This window comes from Amblyomma americanum, chromosome 1, assembly GCF_052857255.1.
Source record: "Amblyomma americanum isolate KBUSLIRL-KWMA chromosome 1, ASM5285725v1, whole genome shotgun sequence".
NCBI classification, from domain to species: Eukaryota; Metazoa; Arthropoda; class Arachnida; order Ixodida; family Ixodidae; genus Amblyomma; species Amblyomma americanum.
In genome coordinates this window covers 169,134,128-169,153,326 of record NC_135497.1, presented here as the reverse complement: position 1 = coordinate 169,153,326, position 19,199 = coordinate 169,134,128, and the positions used below count along the sequence as shown (strand labels likewise).

Genomic DNA, 19,199 nt, shown 5'->3' with positions numbered 1-19,199 from the left:
GTTATTTAACATGATGCTTCTTAAACTCTTTTCATAATTCTGCGTCGGCATCGGAACTGTTTAGACGGCGTATTGAAGAGCTCGGAGACACATATAACTTGGAACCTCTGGAAGGGGATGCTTAAAGTTTTTGCGACGTTATCACTCCCCGGAAAAGGAAGCATTTCCTCGCAGGTTACATGTGGCAAAGTACATGAAAAGAACAGTCGACACCAGGCGAGGCAAAACGATTTTTTAGATGCGTCTGATGCGACTGTGTTTACACTCCAATAATATGGCAAAGAGCAAGGGTAACCTCTTTCTGGCTTCCGTTTACTCTCCATTACGTGTCCTACTACAGCGTAAGTAAACCCATCCTTAGCGTCATCGGAAGGAAAGAGAACATGCATGTACGATAAAGTGGTAACAGGCTGTGGTGGGCGACGTTACAGTTGTACGTGTACAGGCAATGCAAAAAGCGACATATTCTCACTGGTCTTCTGTAATGCCTCTTTCCTTTCATGAAAATCAACCAAGTAAATGAAGTTGAACAACTGGTACTTAACTGAAGAAACGAACAGCTTGTTCCTACGGCGTGTGCCTAGTGTTGCTTGCGTTAGTCGCGCGAAGCCAAGCAAATAAAGATGCCAAATGCTACGGCGTGCGCCTGCTTCTAACGCAATCAGAAAGAAGCTGATTTCTTGTCATTTTCTTTTCCTGCACCCCATCCGCCTTTGGCAGCGCACTAGGGAGGCAAATTAGTTCTGCAGCTTGGAGTAAGTCATCACCGGAGGCGTGGACTCTTTCCTTTCTTTCCGGGTAGCGCAGTGGTTGCTACTTCCGGCCCTGTTGGGGCACAAACGTGTGCAGAATGGCCATCGTCGGAACGGTTTCAGTGGCCCTGCTTGGGCGATTCAATGTTTCTGCTGCGGTCGGGCTTAGTCGAGGGATATGGTCTGTGGTGAAAGTTCGTTTAGTGTGGGAACGGGCTGGGTCCGTCCGATCCATGTTGTATCAGACGGTGCTACCGGGAAGTAAGAGATCATGTCAGAGATGATGGAAAGAGCAGAAGCGCAGCAAAAATCTTTATGGGCACCGAGTCATCGCTCGTAGTAATAATATGGGCGTGTATTTGAACTACTTCTAGCTCTAACTCACGGTACTTAAACTTAGGCCATGCTTACGTGTTTTTACGTTGGATGTTCTAGAAAATGTGAGGCAAAACGCTACTGCGATTGTTGAGCATTTCTATCGGAAATGAGCTCCATTGGCGGGCCTCCCATAACTCAAACTAGGAAAGCGAGGAGCAGGCAGGCCGGCTTCCAGCACCCGTTCCGACACGCCATTAGTCTGTGTGTGATTTTTTTCGAGGAGTCCGTCAGAGGCAGTTCATTTCCGAAAAACGAATTTGTCATCATCGAGGAACCTATCAGTGATTGTAACAAGTGCCGGCTGCTTGTCGACAGCTTCTCGATTTCTGGTTGCGTTCTCGCAAAGATGGCGTCGTTGCACCCAGCGTTGAATTCGAGCGTTTCATCCTTTAAACAGTTAAGCAGTATTCGAGGTAACAAATTTTAATAATGCGCGAGCGCTTTTGAATGCACATGTAAAGCTATGCACCTTACTGTGCGCCTGCCTTAGGTGCCTTAGGGGCGCCTGCCTTACTGTCTTATTGTGCTAAGTCTGTCTTGTGGTGTTTCGTAAGAACACAGTAAGGCAGACGCCCTTTTAACAACCCACTTGCCTAAATTTTGCTCAACGTTTCGGTCAGCTCATGACGTAAAGCATAACCTTCGCCCTGCATAGGGGCTCACTCCTGAAGCCGTTATGTTGAGGAGCTACTATTGCTCAGGTCGTATTGTACGACCTGCCTAGGTTAAGTTGCGTGTGATATTTTCATGAGCCTGTTAGCCAAGCGGTTACAACTGCTTTTGGTACTGCATCACACTTTCTTCGTTAAATGGGCACTGAGAACAAATTGAAATTCGCCTGTATCGATAGGAGACCACGTGCTAACCGTAAAGATACCACCCTCACCGAAAATGGAGCTTTTATAAGCTAGAAAAGACCAAAAAATCATGCCCAACAGTTCTGGACAAAAGTATTTTTGAACGGGCAAGAGTTTATGAAAGCAATTTTTTCATATATTTTAAGCATTAAGAATAACAATCACTATACCCACAGATGTGCCATCGACAGGTTTGCATTTATTTATTTATTTATTTATTTATTTATTTATTTATTTATTTATTTATTTATTATTATTATTTTTTGCTGTTGTCAAAAGCGTTGCCCATCGGTTTTTTATGGCAACTTTAACCGGTCGATGCAAGCGACGGAAAAACTTTAAAAGAAAGATTCTGCTACACATCGGAAGAGTGGACCATTACCTTCAATATTTCCCTAACAGTACCTCACAATTTTACATTATTCCAAACTTTTGTTCTAGAATGTCGGACATGTTAAATACAGGTGTCGCCATCACCGGCTGCTTTCGAGAGTAAACTGTGTGCGACACTGATTTTTTGCGCGGATTCGAGAGGCTAGACTACACCGCCATTCACTACAAAGCGGTGATCAGAGAGTCTTTTTCGGTAAGTACGTCAAGAGAGATGCAGCGATGGCGTAGAGGTAGAACATCTGCCTCGCGTGCAAGAGGACAGAGGTTCAAATCCTGGTGCCGCGCAATTCTCCACCGGGTTAAAAAAAAAAATCCGCGTGTCGATGGAATTGCATAACCAGGCCTGGAGTGCGGCCTGATCTCGGTGACCAGAACCGACAACGCACTCTCTCACCAGAGCAGGATTTGGGCACCCTGGTGTAGTACTTGGCCACAACCTTCTATGATCAAACCAATTAACTGATCCGGATCATGAGAGGGAGATAAATAGAAGGATAAGAATGGGGTGGAGCGCATATGGCAAATTCTCGCAGATCATGAGTGGCAGTTTACCAATTTCCCTCAAGAGGAAAGTGTACAACAGCATAATCTTACCGGTATTCACCTACGGGGCAGAAACGTGGAGGCTAACGAAAAGAGTTCAGCTTAAGTTAAGGACAACGCAGCGAGCCATGGAAAGAAAAATGATAGGTGTAACGTTAAGAGATCGGAAGCGGGCAGAGTGGGTGAGGGAACAAACACGGGCTAATGACATCCTAGTCGAAATCAAGGGAAAGAAATGGGCTTGGGCAGGGCATGTAATGCGAAGGCAAGATAACCGCTGGTCCTTAAAGGTAACGGATTGGATCCCAAGAGAAAGTAAGCGAAGCAGGGGGCAGCAGAAGGCTAGGTGGGCGGATGAGATTAAGAAGTTTGCAGGCAAAGGGTGGATGCAGCTGGCAAAGGTTAGGGTTAATTGGAGAGACATGGGAGAGGCTTTTGCCCTGCAGTGGGTGTAGTAAGGCTGATGATGATGATGATGACGTCAAGAGTTTGTATCGAGCGGCGGGAAAATTTGTTAGTTAAATTTTCTAAGCCATATAAATGCGCTTTTCCCTGCTGGACAAGCGTTAACATACACAGAGGGCCGGATATTTATTAATGCGAAAGCATTATATGGCTCATCGGCAACGAAACCCTCGTTGTTGTCCAGCAGCAGCGGTCCGAAAACCCGATGACGTCGCCGTAGTGACGTCAGGAGTAGGCGATAAGATAGTAATGGGTACAGACGATACAGTAGTAGTTGGAGATAGTGATAGTTACAGTGATAGCTGTAGTTTTGGAATGATAAAAGACGTTACTAAAAGTGATGAGGGTCATTAATGACAATAGCAATGATAAAGTCCTTTAGGTTGAAGGCCTTTGTGGTAAATGCCTTTAGGATGAAGGCCTTCAGAGTAAAGACCTTTAGGTTGAAGGCCTTTAGGTCAGAGGTCTTTAAGGTGAAGTTCTTTAGGTCAAATACCTTAATGGTAAAGGCCCTTAGGTAAAAGAGCCGCGGCCATGCCTCAGCGGTTGTGGTGCTTGGCTGCTGACCCGAGAGACGCGATGTCAGTACGCGTCAAAAAACCCCAGGTGGTCGAAATTCTTAGAGCCCTCCGCTACCGCGTCCCTGATAGCCTGAGTCGCTTTGGGACGTTAAACCCCCATAAAATTATTAAAAAGCTTTAGATGAAAGACCTTTATGGTAAAGGGCTTTAGTGTGAGGGTTAGGTCAAAGGAGGCTTTCGCATTCACAGCATGTAAACACCTGAAGTACCCACCTTAATTTTTTTTTTACCGAGAATTTTTTTGCAGTGTCCGTTTAACACGTAGGATGGCGGCTAACGTACACATATGTCACTAAAAAATGCACCGGAATACTGGCGCCGCCTGTTGTGGTCGCGTTAGCATGGTGAAGCTTGTCATTTGAAGACGTTTCGCATGAGGTGCTTTTTGGTGTGTTGGAACGTTTGAATATTAGTCACGTAATAAAATGCCTGTTTCCCATAGGTGAATAACCGAGTTGTGTAAAATGTCTGAAACATCAAAACACGTTTTAATCGAATGCTGGAATCCGATACTCCGCTAGGATGTGCTTCAGCGCAGTGAAAAAGGAGCCACTTTCTGACACATTTGGAGTGTATTCACCACGGTGGCTCAGTGGTTGGCGTACTCGGCTGCTGAACCCAAGGACACGGGTTCTATCCAGGCCGTGACGGCGGCGTTTCGATGGAGGCGGAACGCAAGGCGCCCACAGGTGTACGTCAGTGTGCGTCAAACCTCAGGTGGTCGAAATTAATCCGGAGCTTTCCACTACGGTGTCCCTCATGGCCCATATGCTGCCATGTGCCATACGTATGTAAGACTGCGCGAATTGTACTGTTTGAAAACTAGATAGAATACGAATTGTGTGGCCAGAAACCGAATAGAAAAATTGGAGGGTACATTCAAGTTCCGCCTTAAGGGTATGACGCGATAGCGTAATGGATTAATTCCCATATATGCAAAAAGTCATTCTCTACTTTACAGTCATAGATCCCTGGGGGACCTCATACGCCTCCTGGCGCAGTGGTTAAGCAGTGCGCCACTGCCCTGCGATGGCATGTGCTCCCAACGGTGAGCTTTGTGCGACCCAGGTTGCTGTTCCCGAGCGACCAGCCATTAATTTAGCTGCACCTGCTACAGTGGGCAGTTTGCTCACTATCCGGTGGGCAGGTTATGGTGAAGCCGCAAGGTCACGTGACCTAGGTGGCTCACTTACCTTCTTGCTTGCTCTCTGGGGGCGACCTGCCAGAGCCGTGCCCGCGATTTTTCACTCACTACGCTGACGCCGACAACGCCGACGCTGGATTTTCTGGAGAACGGGGCCTTTAACACTATCGCGTTAATACGAACCATATAGGGATCGAACCTAATTGAATACGGGTCGAACGTTTTTACGAATATTCACACAACTAGAGAATATTCGTACGAAACGGCGCTGCAGTACTACGCTAGAATTAACTTATAGCTGAACCAGCCAAAAGACGCCAAAGCAGCCAAAGCACCCTACAGGAGCCCCTGGCAGGTTCCTTCCTTCTCCCACACCTCTCCAAGGCCTTTCCTCGTCAAGGTGCTTGCCTTACCCGACAAGCACAGTCTCCCTACACCTCATATCCTCCATTGCAGGATTGGACATCCCTCCCGCCCCCGACGCGCTTACTGCTTGGGATGCCCCGACACCGTGCATGTGTAGTGAGACTGCCCACGCAGCCAACAGCACACTGACTTTCTCCTACCCAGTTATCGGCCTCCATCTCTTCATGGGTGGCTCGCTCTTGCTGAGGGGGCAGACGCGGTGGCGTGTGGGAAGGTCCACGTGAGGCGTATCCACCAGGTTCTTCCATATGCTTGGGAATTTTTTTCCGTGGCTCTAGACTCGGTGCCCACTTCTTTTCTCATTTTAATGCGATAGCATCAGGAGGGCCGCAAAGGTGACAACTGTCCGTCGGCGTCTGTGTGAAGCCTCTACCTGCCAGGTGGTGTTTAGGGGGATTTGCCTCCCTCCACCTGCCACCACCTGTAAGGAAGAGGAGGAAGACGCCGGACGAAGCATCATTTGGCAAAAAACGGAAATGTCTTACGTGCAGAATATACAGCCTCCCGAATAACTACGTATGCACAAATGAAACTTGCGCGAGCTACTCCATTCCTGCATTGCTGTGGAAGAGCAAGCTATGTCTCATAAGCCCTATAGAGTGGTGGCTGTGTTTGAAACAGCCACCTGCCAATGCAGTGGTGCATCGCTCAACCGCTGCGCCACCGCGCTGGTAGCGCTATGAGGGCTCGTCGCGATCTATGAATGTGACACATTTTGCTTAGTTGCGGGGTCGAAATTCGAAGAGAGGCAGAATTGGCATATATTGAAAGATAATGCACTCATAATTGGACCAGGGGTCAGAACTGAAATGACTGCCGAGTGAAAGAAGCATGCTACTGCATTTCCTCCGTATCAATACAATCGATAGCCCTAATTTTTGCTTTTTTATATTTTAATGAAGTTTACTCAATCACACTCAAATGCCAACGGTTTTACTTTCTAATCGAAAAGAACGCTAAATGCTTCCCGTATTTTACGAATTGCATTTTACAATTGTTTCTCAAATAAAAAAAAAGAATTATCAACTCCAGACATTCACAAGGCGTGCTGCGAGATCACTGAATGTAAAAGCTAACCTTCCCTGAAAAAAAAAAAAAAACGGGAAATTTTATTTCGCGTACAGCAACATCAGCAAGGGATAGATTTTTTAATTGTACTGTGTATTTATTGTATGTTCCTAAGCGTGTCGGCATAGTTTATTTGCTTTTAGACATTCTGAAACTATCGTAATTTGACAATTTTAACTATACTGCAACAATATTTTCCCGAAGAAATGTACCACTCTGTTTTCTTTAAATATCTGCAACGTAAGGGCCAGTAACGACAACACTCTAGATGCTAAACACCTTCCTCCCATATTTTGACTGACTGGGCACTTACAGGGCTGAAAGTAGTTATTCACACAGCCACTGTTAAACGCTTTTGTATAGCAGCTTTTTTTTTTCGCCATGGACATAACCTGAGAAATTCCAAGGAGCTACTTTTTTCCTCTCATTAATCTGTCTCAATATGTCTTTTGTCATACTAAATATTCAATATTTTGCGTCGAAGGACGATTTTTGACGATATCTGTGGGCTGTGGTCTTTAATGCCAGGACATCTTTTCTCGTTTACGATGCTCCCGCCTCTCTTTCCCTTCTTATTATGAAGTCTTCATGAACAGAAAAAGACAATATGAAGCACTGCACTGGCAGTTCCTGTGTAGCGCCGTGTTTGCGCACCCAGATGCGCGGCTTGACCGTTTATTGTCGCGTTATTGCAGGAGCCTTCTTTTATGGGCAACAATTTAGGCGCTCGTGAAAGATGAATATCCTGCGGAACGTGCCATCCGGCAAGGCAGTCTTTGTTCTGGGAAATAATCAGTAAAGCGGCCTCGGCCATCGGAAGTCCTCGAGCGGTCGGACTGTTTTACCAACGTTAGGCAGTAAAAGAAAGCTCGGCATCGTTCACATCAGGCCCGGGGGTTCGCCATACGCGCATTTGAAATGGCACTCACGCGCTCGTACAGCAGTGCCATGCATCGTTCCCGACTGCGGATAGACGCTGTTTTAACGCTAAATATGCGACGAAACGAGCCTTCTGAAAACGACGGCGGAGCGGAGTTTACAAGCATCACATATCACTCGGTCAGCGGTGAGAGTTGCTGCTCAGAAAACACTCAATTTGAGGTCATACCGTCCCCCCCCCCCCCTCCTCCCTATCTCTTGCGCGTGCACTAACACGCACGCGCACCAGCGCGCTTGCAAGTGGAATTTTCACAAATAAAAAGTTCAGTCGTACTTATTTCGCGGGTCGAACTTTTCTTCTCCGTAATGATATGGTTCTTATATGTGCAGGAAGTGTAGCTGGTATTTTAGAACCGCGGCGAAAATTTTAAATATAGTTACAAAGGTGAAAGAAACTGATAAATCAGATAAATCTAAGTTGCAGTTTGGATATAACGCGTTTTGCAGCGGCAGCGTTTTACTTGCCCGTGCATTATTAAAAGTGAAACAAGAGAAACGTGAAGAAAGACTAAGGCTTGAAAAGGCTGACCTTTCCATTTGGTGAGGTAGCGCGCAATGGAATGCAACCAAAGGAACGAAATAACGTCCGGCGATGCGCTCGCTAAGCCGGTGAGATTTCGATCACGCTTAATCTGACGCCAGCTTAAAGTCGTGTTGAAACTTCGGTTTCTATATCCTGACGAGGCCCAGGATGCTGTCGGCAGTCTCTGAGGACCATAAATTCGGCATAGGATGTAGATTGAACTGTCTTTCTCTGCATTACGTCTACTGAAATAGATCTGTAGCGTGCTGTCAGGAAGGAGGAAACGGGAAGCAGGACATTCTACGCGCGGAACAAATGGATGCCGGAAGCGGGTGCTGTATAAATTCTCGAAAAGAAAATAAATGATACAAACATTTCTTTGCATTATTTACAGTCGCTGCCGCCAGCGCGCTGGATTTATGCGCAGCGGATATTTGCCCCTTCGGCTCGCCTTTATATTCGCCAGTAATGCGCTTCGGATTACACAGCCGCGCGCTCCCAGCCGGGGCCAGACCCGGGCCGACCCCGCCTTGCACACATCCCGTCGGCAGCGCCGGGACCTGTCAGGAGAGACATGGCGAACGCAACGGCCCGGCAACACTCCATCTTCCCCGATGATTAGCGTGGGTCCGCGTAGTTTGGACGGTCGCCGCTGGTCGCCATTCCGCTGCTCCAGTACGTATCGCTGAGAGGGCCGGGCGTCATAACCCCGTTCCACCAATCTTCATCCGTTTCTTCGCGCAGGCGCAGCCCAGGACTGTCGGCCTTTAAAGACCTGTCGCGATGGGAGCGGACGAGGCGACCAGCGCTGCGCTGCTGGCTGTTCATGCTTTCTACGTTGGTCATTGCTTTATCATGGAGCCGTACACCGCGTCAATCCTTCTCGCTGGTCGATCTCCGCCAGCGCGGGCCGGTCTCGTTGGTCGCGCATTATCTGGGTTCGGCGAAAATTGTTGCGAATCGGTGCGCACTGGAGGAGTCTGGTCCTCGAATTTGATCTACCCGAGACATAGCGCTTCTTCTCCCCCCTCCCTCTTCAAGCGTTCTCGGTAACTTGATCCGTGCCTACATGTGACGGAACAGCTTACGAGACGGTGCGAAACCGGTGTTTTGGAAGGAGATGCGTTTTGCCGAATAAAGAAAGGAGGGCTGCTTGTGCACTCTGTTCTCGCTTGTTTATTGCGCTTTGCTATGATGCGCATCGTACGGTGCGTTCATTGCCGAAGCGTTGCGGGGCGTACTGTTTTCGGCTGTACGTTTTTAGGAGCAGGGCATATTCCAGTCATGCTCCATTTAAGAAAACCCATCAGGGAGCATTTAATATCTTGTCACTTTAGCTGCACTGCCTTGACTGGAAACGTAGATTTTAAGTTGACATGTTGATTTTTGGTGGTTATCAGATTATGCTCAGCCAGAAGCTGCAATATGCTAGAGTAAATGCTAGGCTACCTGTACGGGAAAGTTTGAACCTCTGTCTAGCTGTCCAGTAATTCCCTCTCAGAAATGGTAATCCGGCTTCACCTCGAGGTCGCGTGCGCGTCTTGTGGCAGAAGTATGAATTCTGAAAACATAATATTTAGGTGCAGTCTGCGTGTTATATGAAGCGGAGTATGTGCAGGTGGTCGCCGTTGCAACAACATGGACACCTGCTGGCACTAGCATGCGTGTTTAACTTTTTGTCTTGTTATTAAATGATGTCATTATTGGGGCAAAACGCGACGAGGCGAAACCTTCTTAACGAATTACGCAAAGTGCTTATTGTAAATGCAGCTATTATTGAACGTGATGTCGCCCCCATCATTCTGTTACTCCTCCTTGAATCTCATGTTGATTAAAAACGTGCAAAGTTGGAACTGTCTTAGCTTTTGCAAAATGCTGCGTTCCTAACCGTCACACGCGCAAATTGCGCTACGTATACCTCTAACGCCATATGAGGTTCAAATTCCGATCTGTGTCGTTGAAGTTTACCTACTTAAACAACACTTTTCTTGTAAAAAGCTCGGCGGCAAGGCAAGACTACCGAAATGGTATGTTTCCCTTTTCCCGAAAATTTCTAAAACTTGTATAATATTATAATACTGTTCTTGAAATGCTCTGAAATCTGCTGAGAAGTTTCGTGCATTTATGCCTCACTGGGAAGAAGCTTATTATTTTCATTAAATGCCCACTGCTCTCCTCTGACTTAAATGCATTTATTATGAAAATCACCGCACCGTTTGAACGAAGAGTTAGATCGCCTGAGTATCTTAAAGGAATGGTTATGTGCGCCATTACTTGTGTACACGACTGATGTGCTGCGTTACTTGTGCCGGCGGTATTCATTGCTGTGGATTTCTTACTGCATCCGTTTGTTTACGGCGATATTTTAATCTTCTTAGGCTTCATTTTAGCTTGTTTCTTTTTCTGTGTGCTTACTTAGATAAAAAAAACAGCAGTGTATTAGTGAAATATACAGGCTTAACACAACTTATGAGTTTTGAACTAAAATTTAATAAAACACTTAATTACGTCGGGAGATTGGGGTTGCTTGCAACCCCAATCCCTAGACTCGCAACCCCAAGACTCGCACCTGCGATGCATGCCTTGCTTCACACTATCATGGTGGTGCCCACGTTACAAGAGTTGTTGGTACAAAAAACACAGATATTGTTAACGCATGGAGTGCGCAAAAATCTTGTGCACACTTTTATGATCTTTATCCAAAAGCCGTGGAGCGGTATCTGGCGCGATAACTGCCCAAAATAAGCCAAAAAGTGTGCGCAGAGTTCATGCTCGCCTAAAGCTTTGTTGGGTCACAGTACTTTATGGCGACGTCTGAAAAGTACTTCCTGTGTAGTCCAACTAGGCTCACTTGAAATGGGCTCAGAGTTGCAAGTGCGAAGTAAAACTTGCGCACTTCACCGTTGGGCACATCGTCATCCTGCCAACGTAGTGATTTGCTCATTTTCTTGGCTTTTTTTTTTCTTGCAATCATTTTAGGTCTCTTCAGGTCTACTTGTAATTTTTTGCGCGCATCTTTCCTTTGGCAAATGATTTACTGACATTCGCGACCTGAGCGTGGCTACTTCGTTACGTCGGTTCTTTATTTAATGTTTTTCTTCTTTATTCTTGTTTGTTCGCCTCAACGGCACCTTTACTCTTGGTGGAAGTCCATTAGGGAACTTTTCCTTGCAGCGTCAGGTAGAGAAGAGATTATTCGACTTACCTACCGCTGCTGCAAACACTCCAAAAGTTTCAGTTGTGGCGCGTAGAGCACTGGCCCGCCTCCCCGTGCTAAGATTCGTCAGCCTCGGGGTCACGGAGCGTGGACGCGAGGGGAGTAGCTCGAGCTTCAGGGACTTCGTCGTGTGGGCCTGCAAACGATCACACTTTCTCCACAAAGAGAGAGGGAGAGAGAGAGAGGTGAGAAAACGAAGAGAAAACCGGCGTATTGAAAAAGAGCATACAAGGTGCTGCTCATGCCTAAGCCATTAACTGCGAGGAAGATAAAGGAAACTGCGTTTCGAAAACGATTTATCAGGCGAAGGAACGTTTCTTCTCGTGTGTGTGGAGAAAAATCAATAACTTCAAGTGAGAGTTTCGTTGCCAAAGCAAATAAACAAAAAGAGAAACTGAAAAACGGGAGGGGTGTGAAACTTTCGCTGTTTTTTTTTTTTTTGACAGAGTTGTGTGGAGCAGCATTGCAACGCCTGCAGTGGTCGCGCGGCCAGTTATAAATCTGGCCGATTCACAAGTGGGCTTCCTGTCCAGGGGCAACAAGCAAACAAAAGAAGAAAAAATATATATAAAAGAAACGCTCTGAATGAAAACGCGCAGAGGCTGTGTATCGCGCGGCGTAACGGTGGCTAGGGCCTTCCGAGCGGGCTTTCTCTCGAGCTGAACCGAACGCGGTCGAAACGCGGTTCACGTCAACGGCTTGATACTCTCGGGCCAACATTCCACAAACGATGTATTTTCGTTTTGCGAGGAACACGCTCACAACGCTCAGGTTCAACACCGCGCTGTCAGCGCCGCCAGAGGGGGAACCTGGAGCGGAACTGTCTCTTCTACGAGGACGGTTGATCATCAGATGCCAGGCCCGCAGATGCGCTCCGTCTATTTCATGTTTTTTCCATTTTATTTAAGCTTTAATCGCATGCAGATTTGTTTCGAGGAAGGAGAAAGCAGTACAAGAATTACCGAAAGACATGCGTGAAACATGCGCTTCAAAAACGGTAATATAATGTCAAGTGAAATGACATATTGAACAGACTAGACGCAAGAGTGAGGCTCGGGAACGGAATCTATTTCTCAGAACCGATGATAGACACTTTTTCCAGAGTACGGTGGTTGTGTTCGGTGGCTAGCCACAGGTTAAAAAAAAAATGACGGAACAAGTTTCCGTTGCAAGTCTTATAATGCACTTCGTATAGATGGTGGATGGAGCTGTGAAGATGAAAGGCAACGCTCGCGTCGCTGCCTTCTGGTCGCCACGCCAGAGGCGCATAGCGGAATGCTGTCAATTCCCCCTTCGTTGGCGACCGCGCACAAGGTTGTTGCTGGCGGAAAAAGCGTATAATCACGCAGTCGTTTAGCAGTTTCTCATTTCTGCAACAATCCACTTTGAGAAAGCTTAAGGCAGCTTTTTACTCATTTATTCATATTACACAGCTGATAACGATCGTTTCCAGAATCTTTAATGAATTCCCAAAGCGTTCAGATTATCTAGCGCTTTACCCACCGCAGTTGCTCAGTGGTTAGGGCGCTCGGCTTCTGAGCTGGAGTTCCCGAGTCTGAACCCGGCCGCGGCGGCCGCCTTTCGATGGCGGCGAAACGCGAAAGGCGCCCGTGTGCTGTGCAATATCAGTGCACGTTAAAGATCCCCAGGTGGTCGAAATTATTCCCGGGCCCTCCACTACGGCACCTCTTTCTGTCTTTCTTCTTTCACTCCCACCTTCCTCCCTTCCCTCACGGCGCGGCTCAGGTGTCCACCGAGATACGTGAGACAGTGTGCTATTTACTTTCTTGAAAAACCTAGTTTATTATTATTTATCTGGCGCTTTGTCATTCGGCCAGATATATCTGCCAAAAACAGGCTGTGGAGCTCACAGGTTAGCCTACTTTGAGTCTGGTTTGCTGCATGTTTTTTTTTCGCCTCTTTCAGAAGAACCTTATGGTCTCGGAGAACCCGTGCCTGCCGCTGAAAGACAGCTCCGATGTTGCTAGCGAAGTCTAGATGCGACTAGCAAAGCGAGAGGGCACACTACAGACGCGTGAAGCACGGTGAGAAAATGCGATGGGCACAGAAGCTGACATTGAATAAAAATTACTTTACGCGCGCATTGGTGACGCGGCCGCAGCGGCAAATGTCCGTCAAGACGTTCGCGCATGCGTGGTCAGTGGGTAGAAAATAATTTCCACTGGAGCTAGTACGCCTACAAGTTGTTTTGTTATTTTTTATCGCGAATGCCTTCCTGGAGGTCAGTGTCTATAATATGCCTTACAACGTACACACCTTTTGGTAGATGAAATGTGTTGAGAATCCCCACGGCTCCTTTGTTTTACATGAAGCCATTTCAACCCTTTCATCAGGGACGCAGTCGCCACACCGAAATAAACTCCAATATGAAACGCCAATTTAGTGTTCCTTCTTAAGCTAACATTATTGAATAGGCCCCATGATATTTATATGTGCGATAAAAATTCAAAGGTGTCATTTTACTTGGGAGCAGCGAAATCTACTATACAGCTTTCTTTGCACCTGAAGTTACTGGAAGGCAGGCGTACAGTATTTCGCTCAGTGCAGCCACCACCTGTATCATCATATATAGTGCATGACTCTCGTTTCAATCTCAGGTCTGACGGCAGTACTGATGCCGCCGTGGGAAATAGATGATGTCAAAGTACAATTGACATTTTTTTTTATTTCATTGTGGAAATGAGAGAATACTCCAGTATGGAAGCTTAAAAAGCCGTGACAAAAATGCATGGAGATGTAAACTATAGGAACGAATAAAACGGTACATGGGCGTGAACATTCAACTCTTTGTGCCAACTTCGCGCCTCTAAGATTCACTAGGAGTGCGCCATCTAGTCCGTAAAGTTTTTTCTTCGATATAGCTATCACCCGTTATGAGGTTCAGCTGGCCTCAATTCCTGAACCAAGCTCACAAAGCACGGCATCAGTCCCATTTCTTAATGTCACATGCAAGCGAGGCGTAGACCTTACGACCGCGCCACACTGGGAGAGGAGAGACGCATCCTACCGCTGTCCCGCCAGCAAGTGAAAGCAGTGAGGCCCATTGCGTAAGCCCTGAAGCGTGCAGTTCTCCGTAGCGTGAGAGCTCGCACGCATCTGTCGGTTCTGCCAGGACTTAATTAGTGGTAATCATGCCCACTAGAGGCATGTCCGCTCAGACTGAAAAGCAGCAGAACTACCCCGCTATCCACGCTATAGAGTAAGTCAAATATTTAACGATAGTTGTGTTCAAGCGCGTTTTAAGGGTTCGTCATATCAGATGTGGGCTAAACTTCTTCGCCTGCGACCAGAGACAAAGCTTTATAGCTGCGTCTAACTGGATAATCTTAGGCCTTACAGCTGTTTTTGCCGGATGTACGTACTAAAGAATTAATCGCGCAGCATAAGAAAGCCATCCTGAGGTGCTACTTTAGTTATAAACTGAGCGTTTCATTTCTAGTTTATGCTACCTCGCTCCTAATTAGGAGTCTCTTTTCTATGCTTCTTCATGCAGTTACAAAACACTAGCTGTTCAGGTCCCTGACGTGCATGACATATTTGTGGAAGATCACGTGCGCCGCGCCTAGGGACTGTCCTTAGAATCTGCACTTTTTCTCTCGGGGCAAGCTGCCGGGTAGAGAGCGATAGAAAAAAAAAATAATTTCGATCCTGATTTTTAAGTTTAATGCTCTAACTGGAGCGGAAGACGACCCCTCTGCATTTGCTTGTCATTATCTGGCGATCTTTTGCTGGCGTTTAAATTCTTTCTCTCCAGCCTTCGCCCCCAGAGCGCTCCTGAAAAAGCGCGCGCAAATACACACACGAACATGGACGCGCACGCAAAAAAAAAAGAAATGGCGCTCAAAAACGACTGCTACACTTTCGCATTGCATCACAGAGCGTGGCGTCCCGCTCTTCTCCGACCTGAGAGTGTGTAAGCGTCACTTCGTGGCGCTCTTTATGCACACGTGACGCCAGCGGAGGCTGTTACTCTTGCGCTTGCTCTAAAACAGGCGTGAAGCGGATAGAGCGCACACGAGATATATCGCCAAGTTGCGACATCGGTCCTCTTTGCGCAAAGGTTCACTGCTTTACTAGGAACCGCTTACGAGTTCCCCAGCCGCTCGCACAGTGTCGAAATGATTGAAAGCTGTCGAAGCCGCACTCCAGCGCCCAACGTATCGCGGCCAAACGGCACAGCGCCGTCCTTCTAGGAGCGGCACCATCCATTAATAATGTGGTTGAGACATATCAGCAGAGTCTGGTGGTGAAAAAGTTGCCGGCCCCGCAGGATACACCACAGCGCGCACACCGCGGCTCCCGATCGCTCCCCGCGCTCTCGCTCGGGGCGGCCGCTGTGAGCCCAGCCGCGGTGCATCGGCCAAGTGCAAGAAGAGCGCGAGTATCATAAAGTCGTCGTCCTAATTTCTTTTGTTTCGAGGGGGGGACCTGTGGCCGGCCATGCGCGGCGTGTCGCCATCTCTGCGAAGCGCGGGAGGAAGGGAGAGAGGCGCATCCCGGAGGCGCCTGATGGGGGCGACTGCAGCGCCCCGGCGGGGCCGCGCTCCGCGAGACGCCGCTGCGCGCGGCAGAACGCCAAGGCTGCCAGTGCGGCGAGGAGCTTGCCCGGTGCGCTGCTGCTTGGCGAGGGACTGTGCGCGCCAGTGATGCGCCTCCCCGGGCCCCGTCGGGACTGCACTCAGGTAAATGCGGCCCCCTAGGAGAGGACGCCTTGTCTGTGTCTGTGTCTGCCGGTAAGTGGCCCTCCTGGTCCCTCCTGTCCCCCCCTAGGGGAATCGATGGCCGGGAATCAGTCATCGTTCCCTAATGGCCGCACCCCCGCCCCATCCGCGATCGATGCGCCCTCGCACGGCCCCACGTCCGGGCCGACCCCGCCCCAACCATCGTCTATAGATGCCCATCTATACACGATGGACCGGACCGCGGTAGCCGGCCATCCCGGGAGCAAGCGCTGGCCGAGAGACCCCCGTCGGCAACCCCCGGCCACCCGCGTGGAGGATGCTGCTGCGACCGCCGGAGCAGCCGAGCCCCGGGGCCCGCCATGAGCGCGCGCTCTTCCCAGCAGCTGGGCCCATCCCTAGCGACAGCTCGCTGGCCACGCGACGCTGTGTGCCGAGGAATGGACGCTGCCCTAGGACACCCTACACTGCATAGGCTGTCCTACGGCCGCACTACTGTGTCCCCCCAGCAGCCGTTCTCAAGGCGCGCTCCACAGGCCACCGCGCGAACCCGAGAGAAGGACCGCGGTATTCTTCAGCGCAGAGGGCGCCTTCCGTTCCAGCGTGCACAGCGCAACCGAGAGCATCGCGTTGGAAGATGCGGTAAAGAGAACTAAATATCCGCCAGCGATTAACGCCTTGTATGAGGCACAAACTACAGGAACGGTGGGCTTCTTATCTCTAACGAGAGGAAGGGCGCGATATGCGTAAGGTAACCTCAGTTTCACGTCTCGCGCAGTGCTCGCTCCCGTTGCAGTGCGGTGCAAACTATCGGAATAGGGATGAGCCGCGATGCAGAGATGCCCGGGAGCGCATCCGGCCTGACGAGAGCAGGCTTCGCGAGCGGCGTTCTTTTCGCGCGCTGCTGCGGCTTCGGCGGGTGCATCCGACCCGCAAGCGCACGCGGTCAGCCGCACGCGCGCAGACCGGAGCGGGCGGGAGAGCTGGGACACCGGGAGCGACTTCTGGGCGCGCGCGCCACGCGGGATCTCGAGGAGCGCGTTGACGTCATCGATGGCCCAGCTTCGCCAGCGGGCTACCCGGGGCCGGAGCGCGCTGGCCGGAGTTCCTCGACAGGGGGCAGAGCGCTGCTTCCGCGCACACTTCCGCCCCTGGGCTCGGCGCCCATGTGGAACTGGAACTGCGCGGGCGAAGAATTGGTCCTTGTTTGCTCGAGGCTGCTGGTCACATGCCAGATGAAAGCTGTGTTACTGATGTCTCACTACTTTTAAATCTTCCTTAAAGGAAATCTCTAGCGAGATCTGCAAGCCTCTTTTATGGCTACAGGATCTGAAAAAAACGCCGTGAAAGTGCAGTGGGTGTCGCTATTGAGAATGATGACGATTAAGGACCGTAGTGGCTTATATTCTGACTGATAGTGAATAACCTAAAACGTAATACCAGGAACCGTATCTTCATGTAATCAGTATTAGCTATTGTTCATACTAGACCAGTCGTGTCTTCGTTTTTCCAACACAGCTCAGGAACGTGAAACTTGAGCCCATAGATTACTTGTGCAGAATAACCTTTCTGTCTTTCTCTCTCTCTTTCTCTGTGCAGAATATGTAAGCGCTTTGGTCTTGACTGCTGACTTGGTCGATGCCCCGCTGTTATTTAGAATTTCGCAAAGATCGTAGTTTTGAGGGAAGAACATTTTGTGTCCTCTGACTGCTGGAAAGCATGTCTCTTCCGAAATATCCCTCGACCAAAATATAGGGCGACCATAGAGAGCCATGAAATATGGTTTTAAAATGGCCACCTCTTTCACGTTGAATTACTGGGCAATGCGTGAGGAACCATGAAAACTGCCCCAGCTATTCACAGTATGCTGCGATCTAAATATTTAACAGTGTGCAATGTTTTCACATTCCAGTGGCTGCATAATCATGCCAAAATTCACAGTAAAAATCGCAGAAAGGGTGATCGAAAGCGCAACGAAAGTTACAAAGCAAGTCTTTCAAGCGAATCAGTTGAACGTACAAGTATTTTCTAGAGCCCACATTGTACTATCATTTGAAGCGAAAGGATATGTTCCTTTGTGTTGTTTCTCGTTTGTTTCTCTGTTTATATCACTTTATAACATCGTGTCCCAGCAGCACACTTGCAGTAACAAGTGTGTCATACCTTAAAGGGAAGGTGAAAGCGTTTTTGAAGAATTTGTGGTTCTTTAAGAAATCGAATCCATGAAGTTTCTAGGTAAAACATGCCAAGTAGTTTTGCGCTAGCATTTAAAATAGTGACGTAATCGCCGATTAAAACTGCAATGATAGTCGGGCGTCTCCTCACCGCATAGGAGAAACTCTTGATGACGTCATTGTTGCCGAAACTTTAGACGTCTGCTGCCTTCGCCCTCGAGCTGCCGTGCATTTTTCAACACCGCCAAACAATGCTTCTTGGGCTTCACCTTCGGCGGCGTTGGTTTACTTCCTTGAAACAACAGTTCCTTACCTAGAAACGCAGCGCCGCCCTACGTGACGTCATCTTTGCGACCTCTGCCCGGCACTGCGCACTGCAGAGAAGCCTGAGCGCCGATGTGGTAGTTATTCTGCGATTACATCGCCATTTCAAATGCTAGCGCAAAAATACTTCGCATGCTTTATCAGCAAGTGTGTCACATTCCACCCCTTTAAGCTCGTCAAATTCTAAAACATCTTTACCTGCCCTTTAAGGACGCGCAGGCACCATATTTCTTGTGTCAGGATATAAGCCATGTTTGACAAGATCACGAGACTGCGTCACCTTGCGCCATGACGCATTGACTTGCCCGGATCAGGCATGTTTTTTACAAGTGAAAGCTCATTCGATCGAAGAACATTCAAATGGGTCTGGTAATATGAGACCGGGTGAGCTGAGTGGTCTTTTAAACAAGGAGAAGCATACGGAAGGAAAGTTAGAAGTAGCCCGGTCCTGGCTACTGCAGTAGAAATCACATATAAATGTAAGGCAATGGAACAGGAAGATGATGGGTTGTGGACAGAAGCAGAATATTTATTACTGTAAAAGAAGGTAAAATACAAAAGCCGAAAAGAAACGTCGCGTTAGCAGTACGCGTTCATAAAAGGCAAAGTTGCTGAGCGGTCTGTGGAGCTGTTTTTACCAGCTCACTTGTAAGTAGGCTTGTGAATACGCAAGGAAATGCAGGCAGTAGCAAAAGGGGTACAAGGCAAATAATAA

The 19,199-nt window shown here is 48.4% G+C and overlaps 1 protein-coding gene across 4 annotated transcripts in view; it reads left to right on the top strand.

Moving 5' to 3' along the window:
• The window catches only part of LOC144114171 (innexin unc-9-like), a 142,165-nt gene that overhangs the window by 80,174 nt on the left and 42,792 nt on the right, over positions 1–19,199 (top strand). Inside the window, exon 1 of one of the 4 annotated variants that reach the window (XM_077647722.1) lies at positions 15,864–15,989. The exons of 1 other annotated variant lie outside the window; for it this stretch is intronic. The gene's annotated coding sequence lies outside the window, so the exon portion shown is untranslated. Of the gene's footprint in view, positions 1–15,863; positions 16,041–19,199 lie in introns of those variants that run through there. 2 more of the 4 variants (XM_077647725.1, XM_077647723.1) reach the window with 2 other exon arrangements.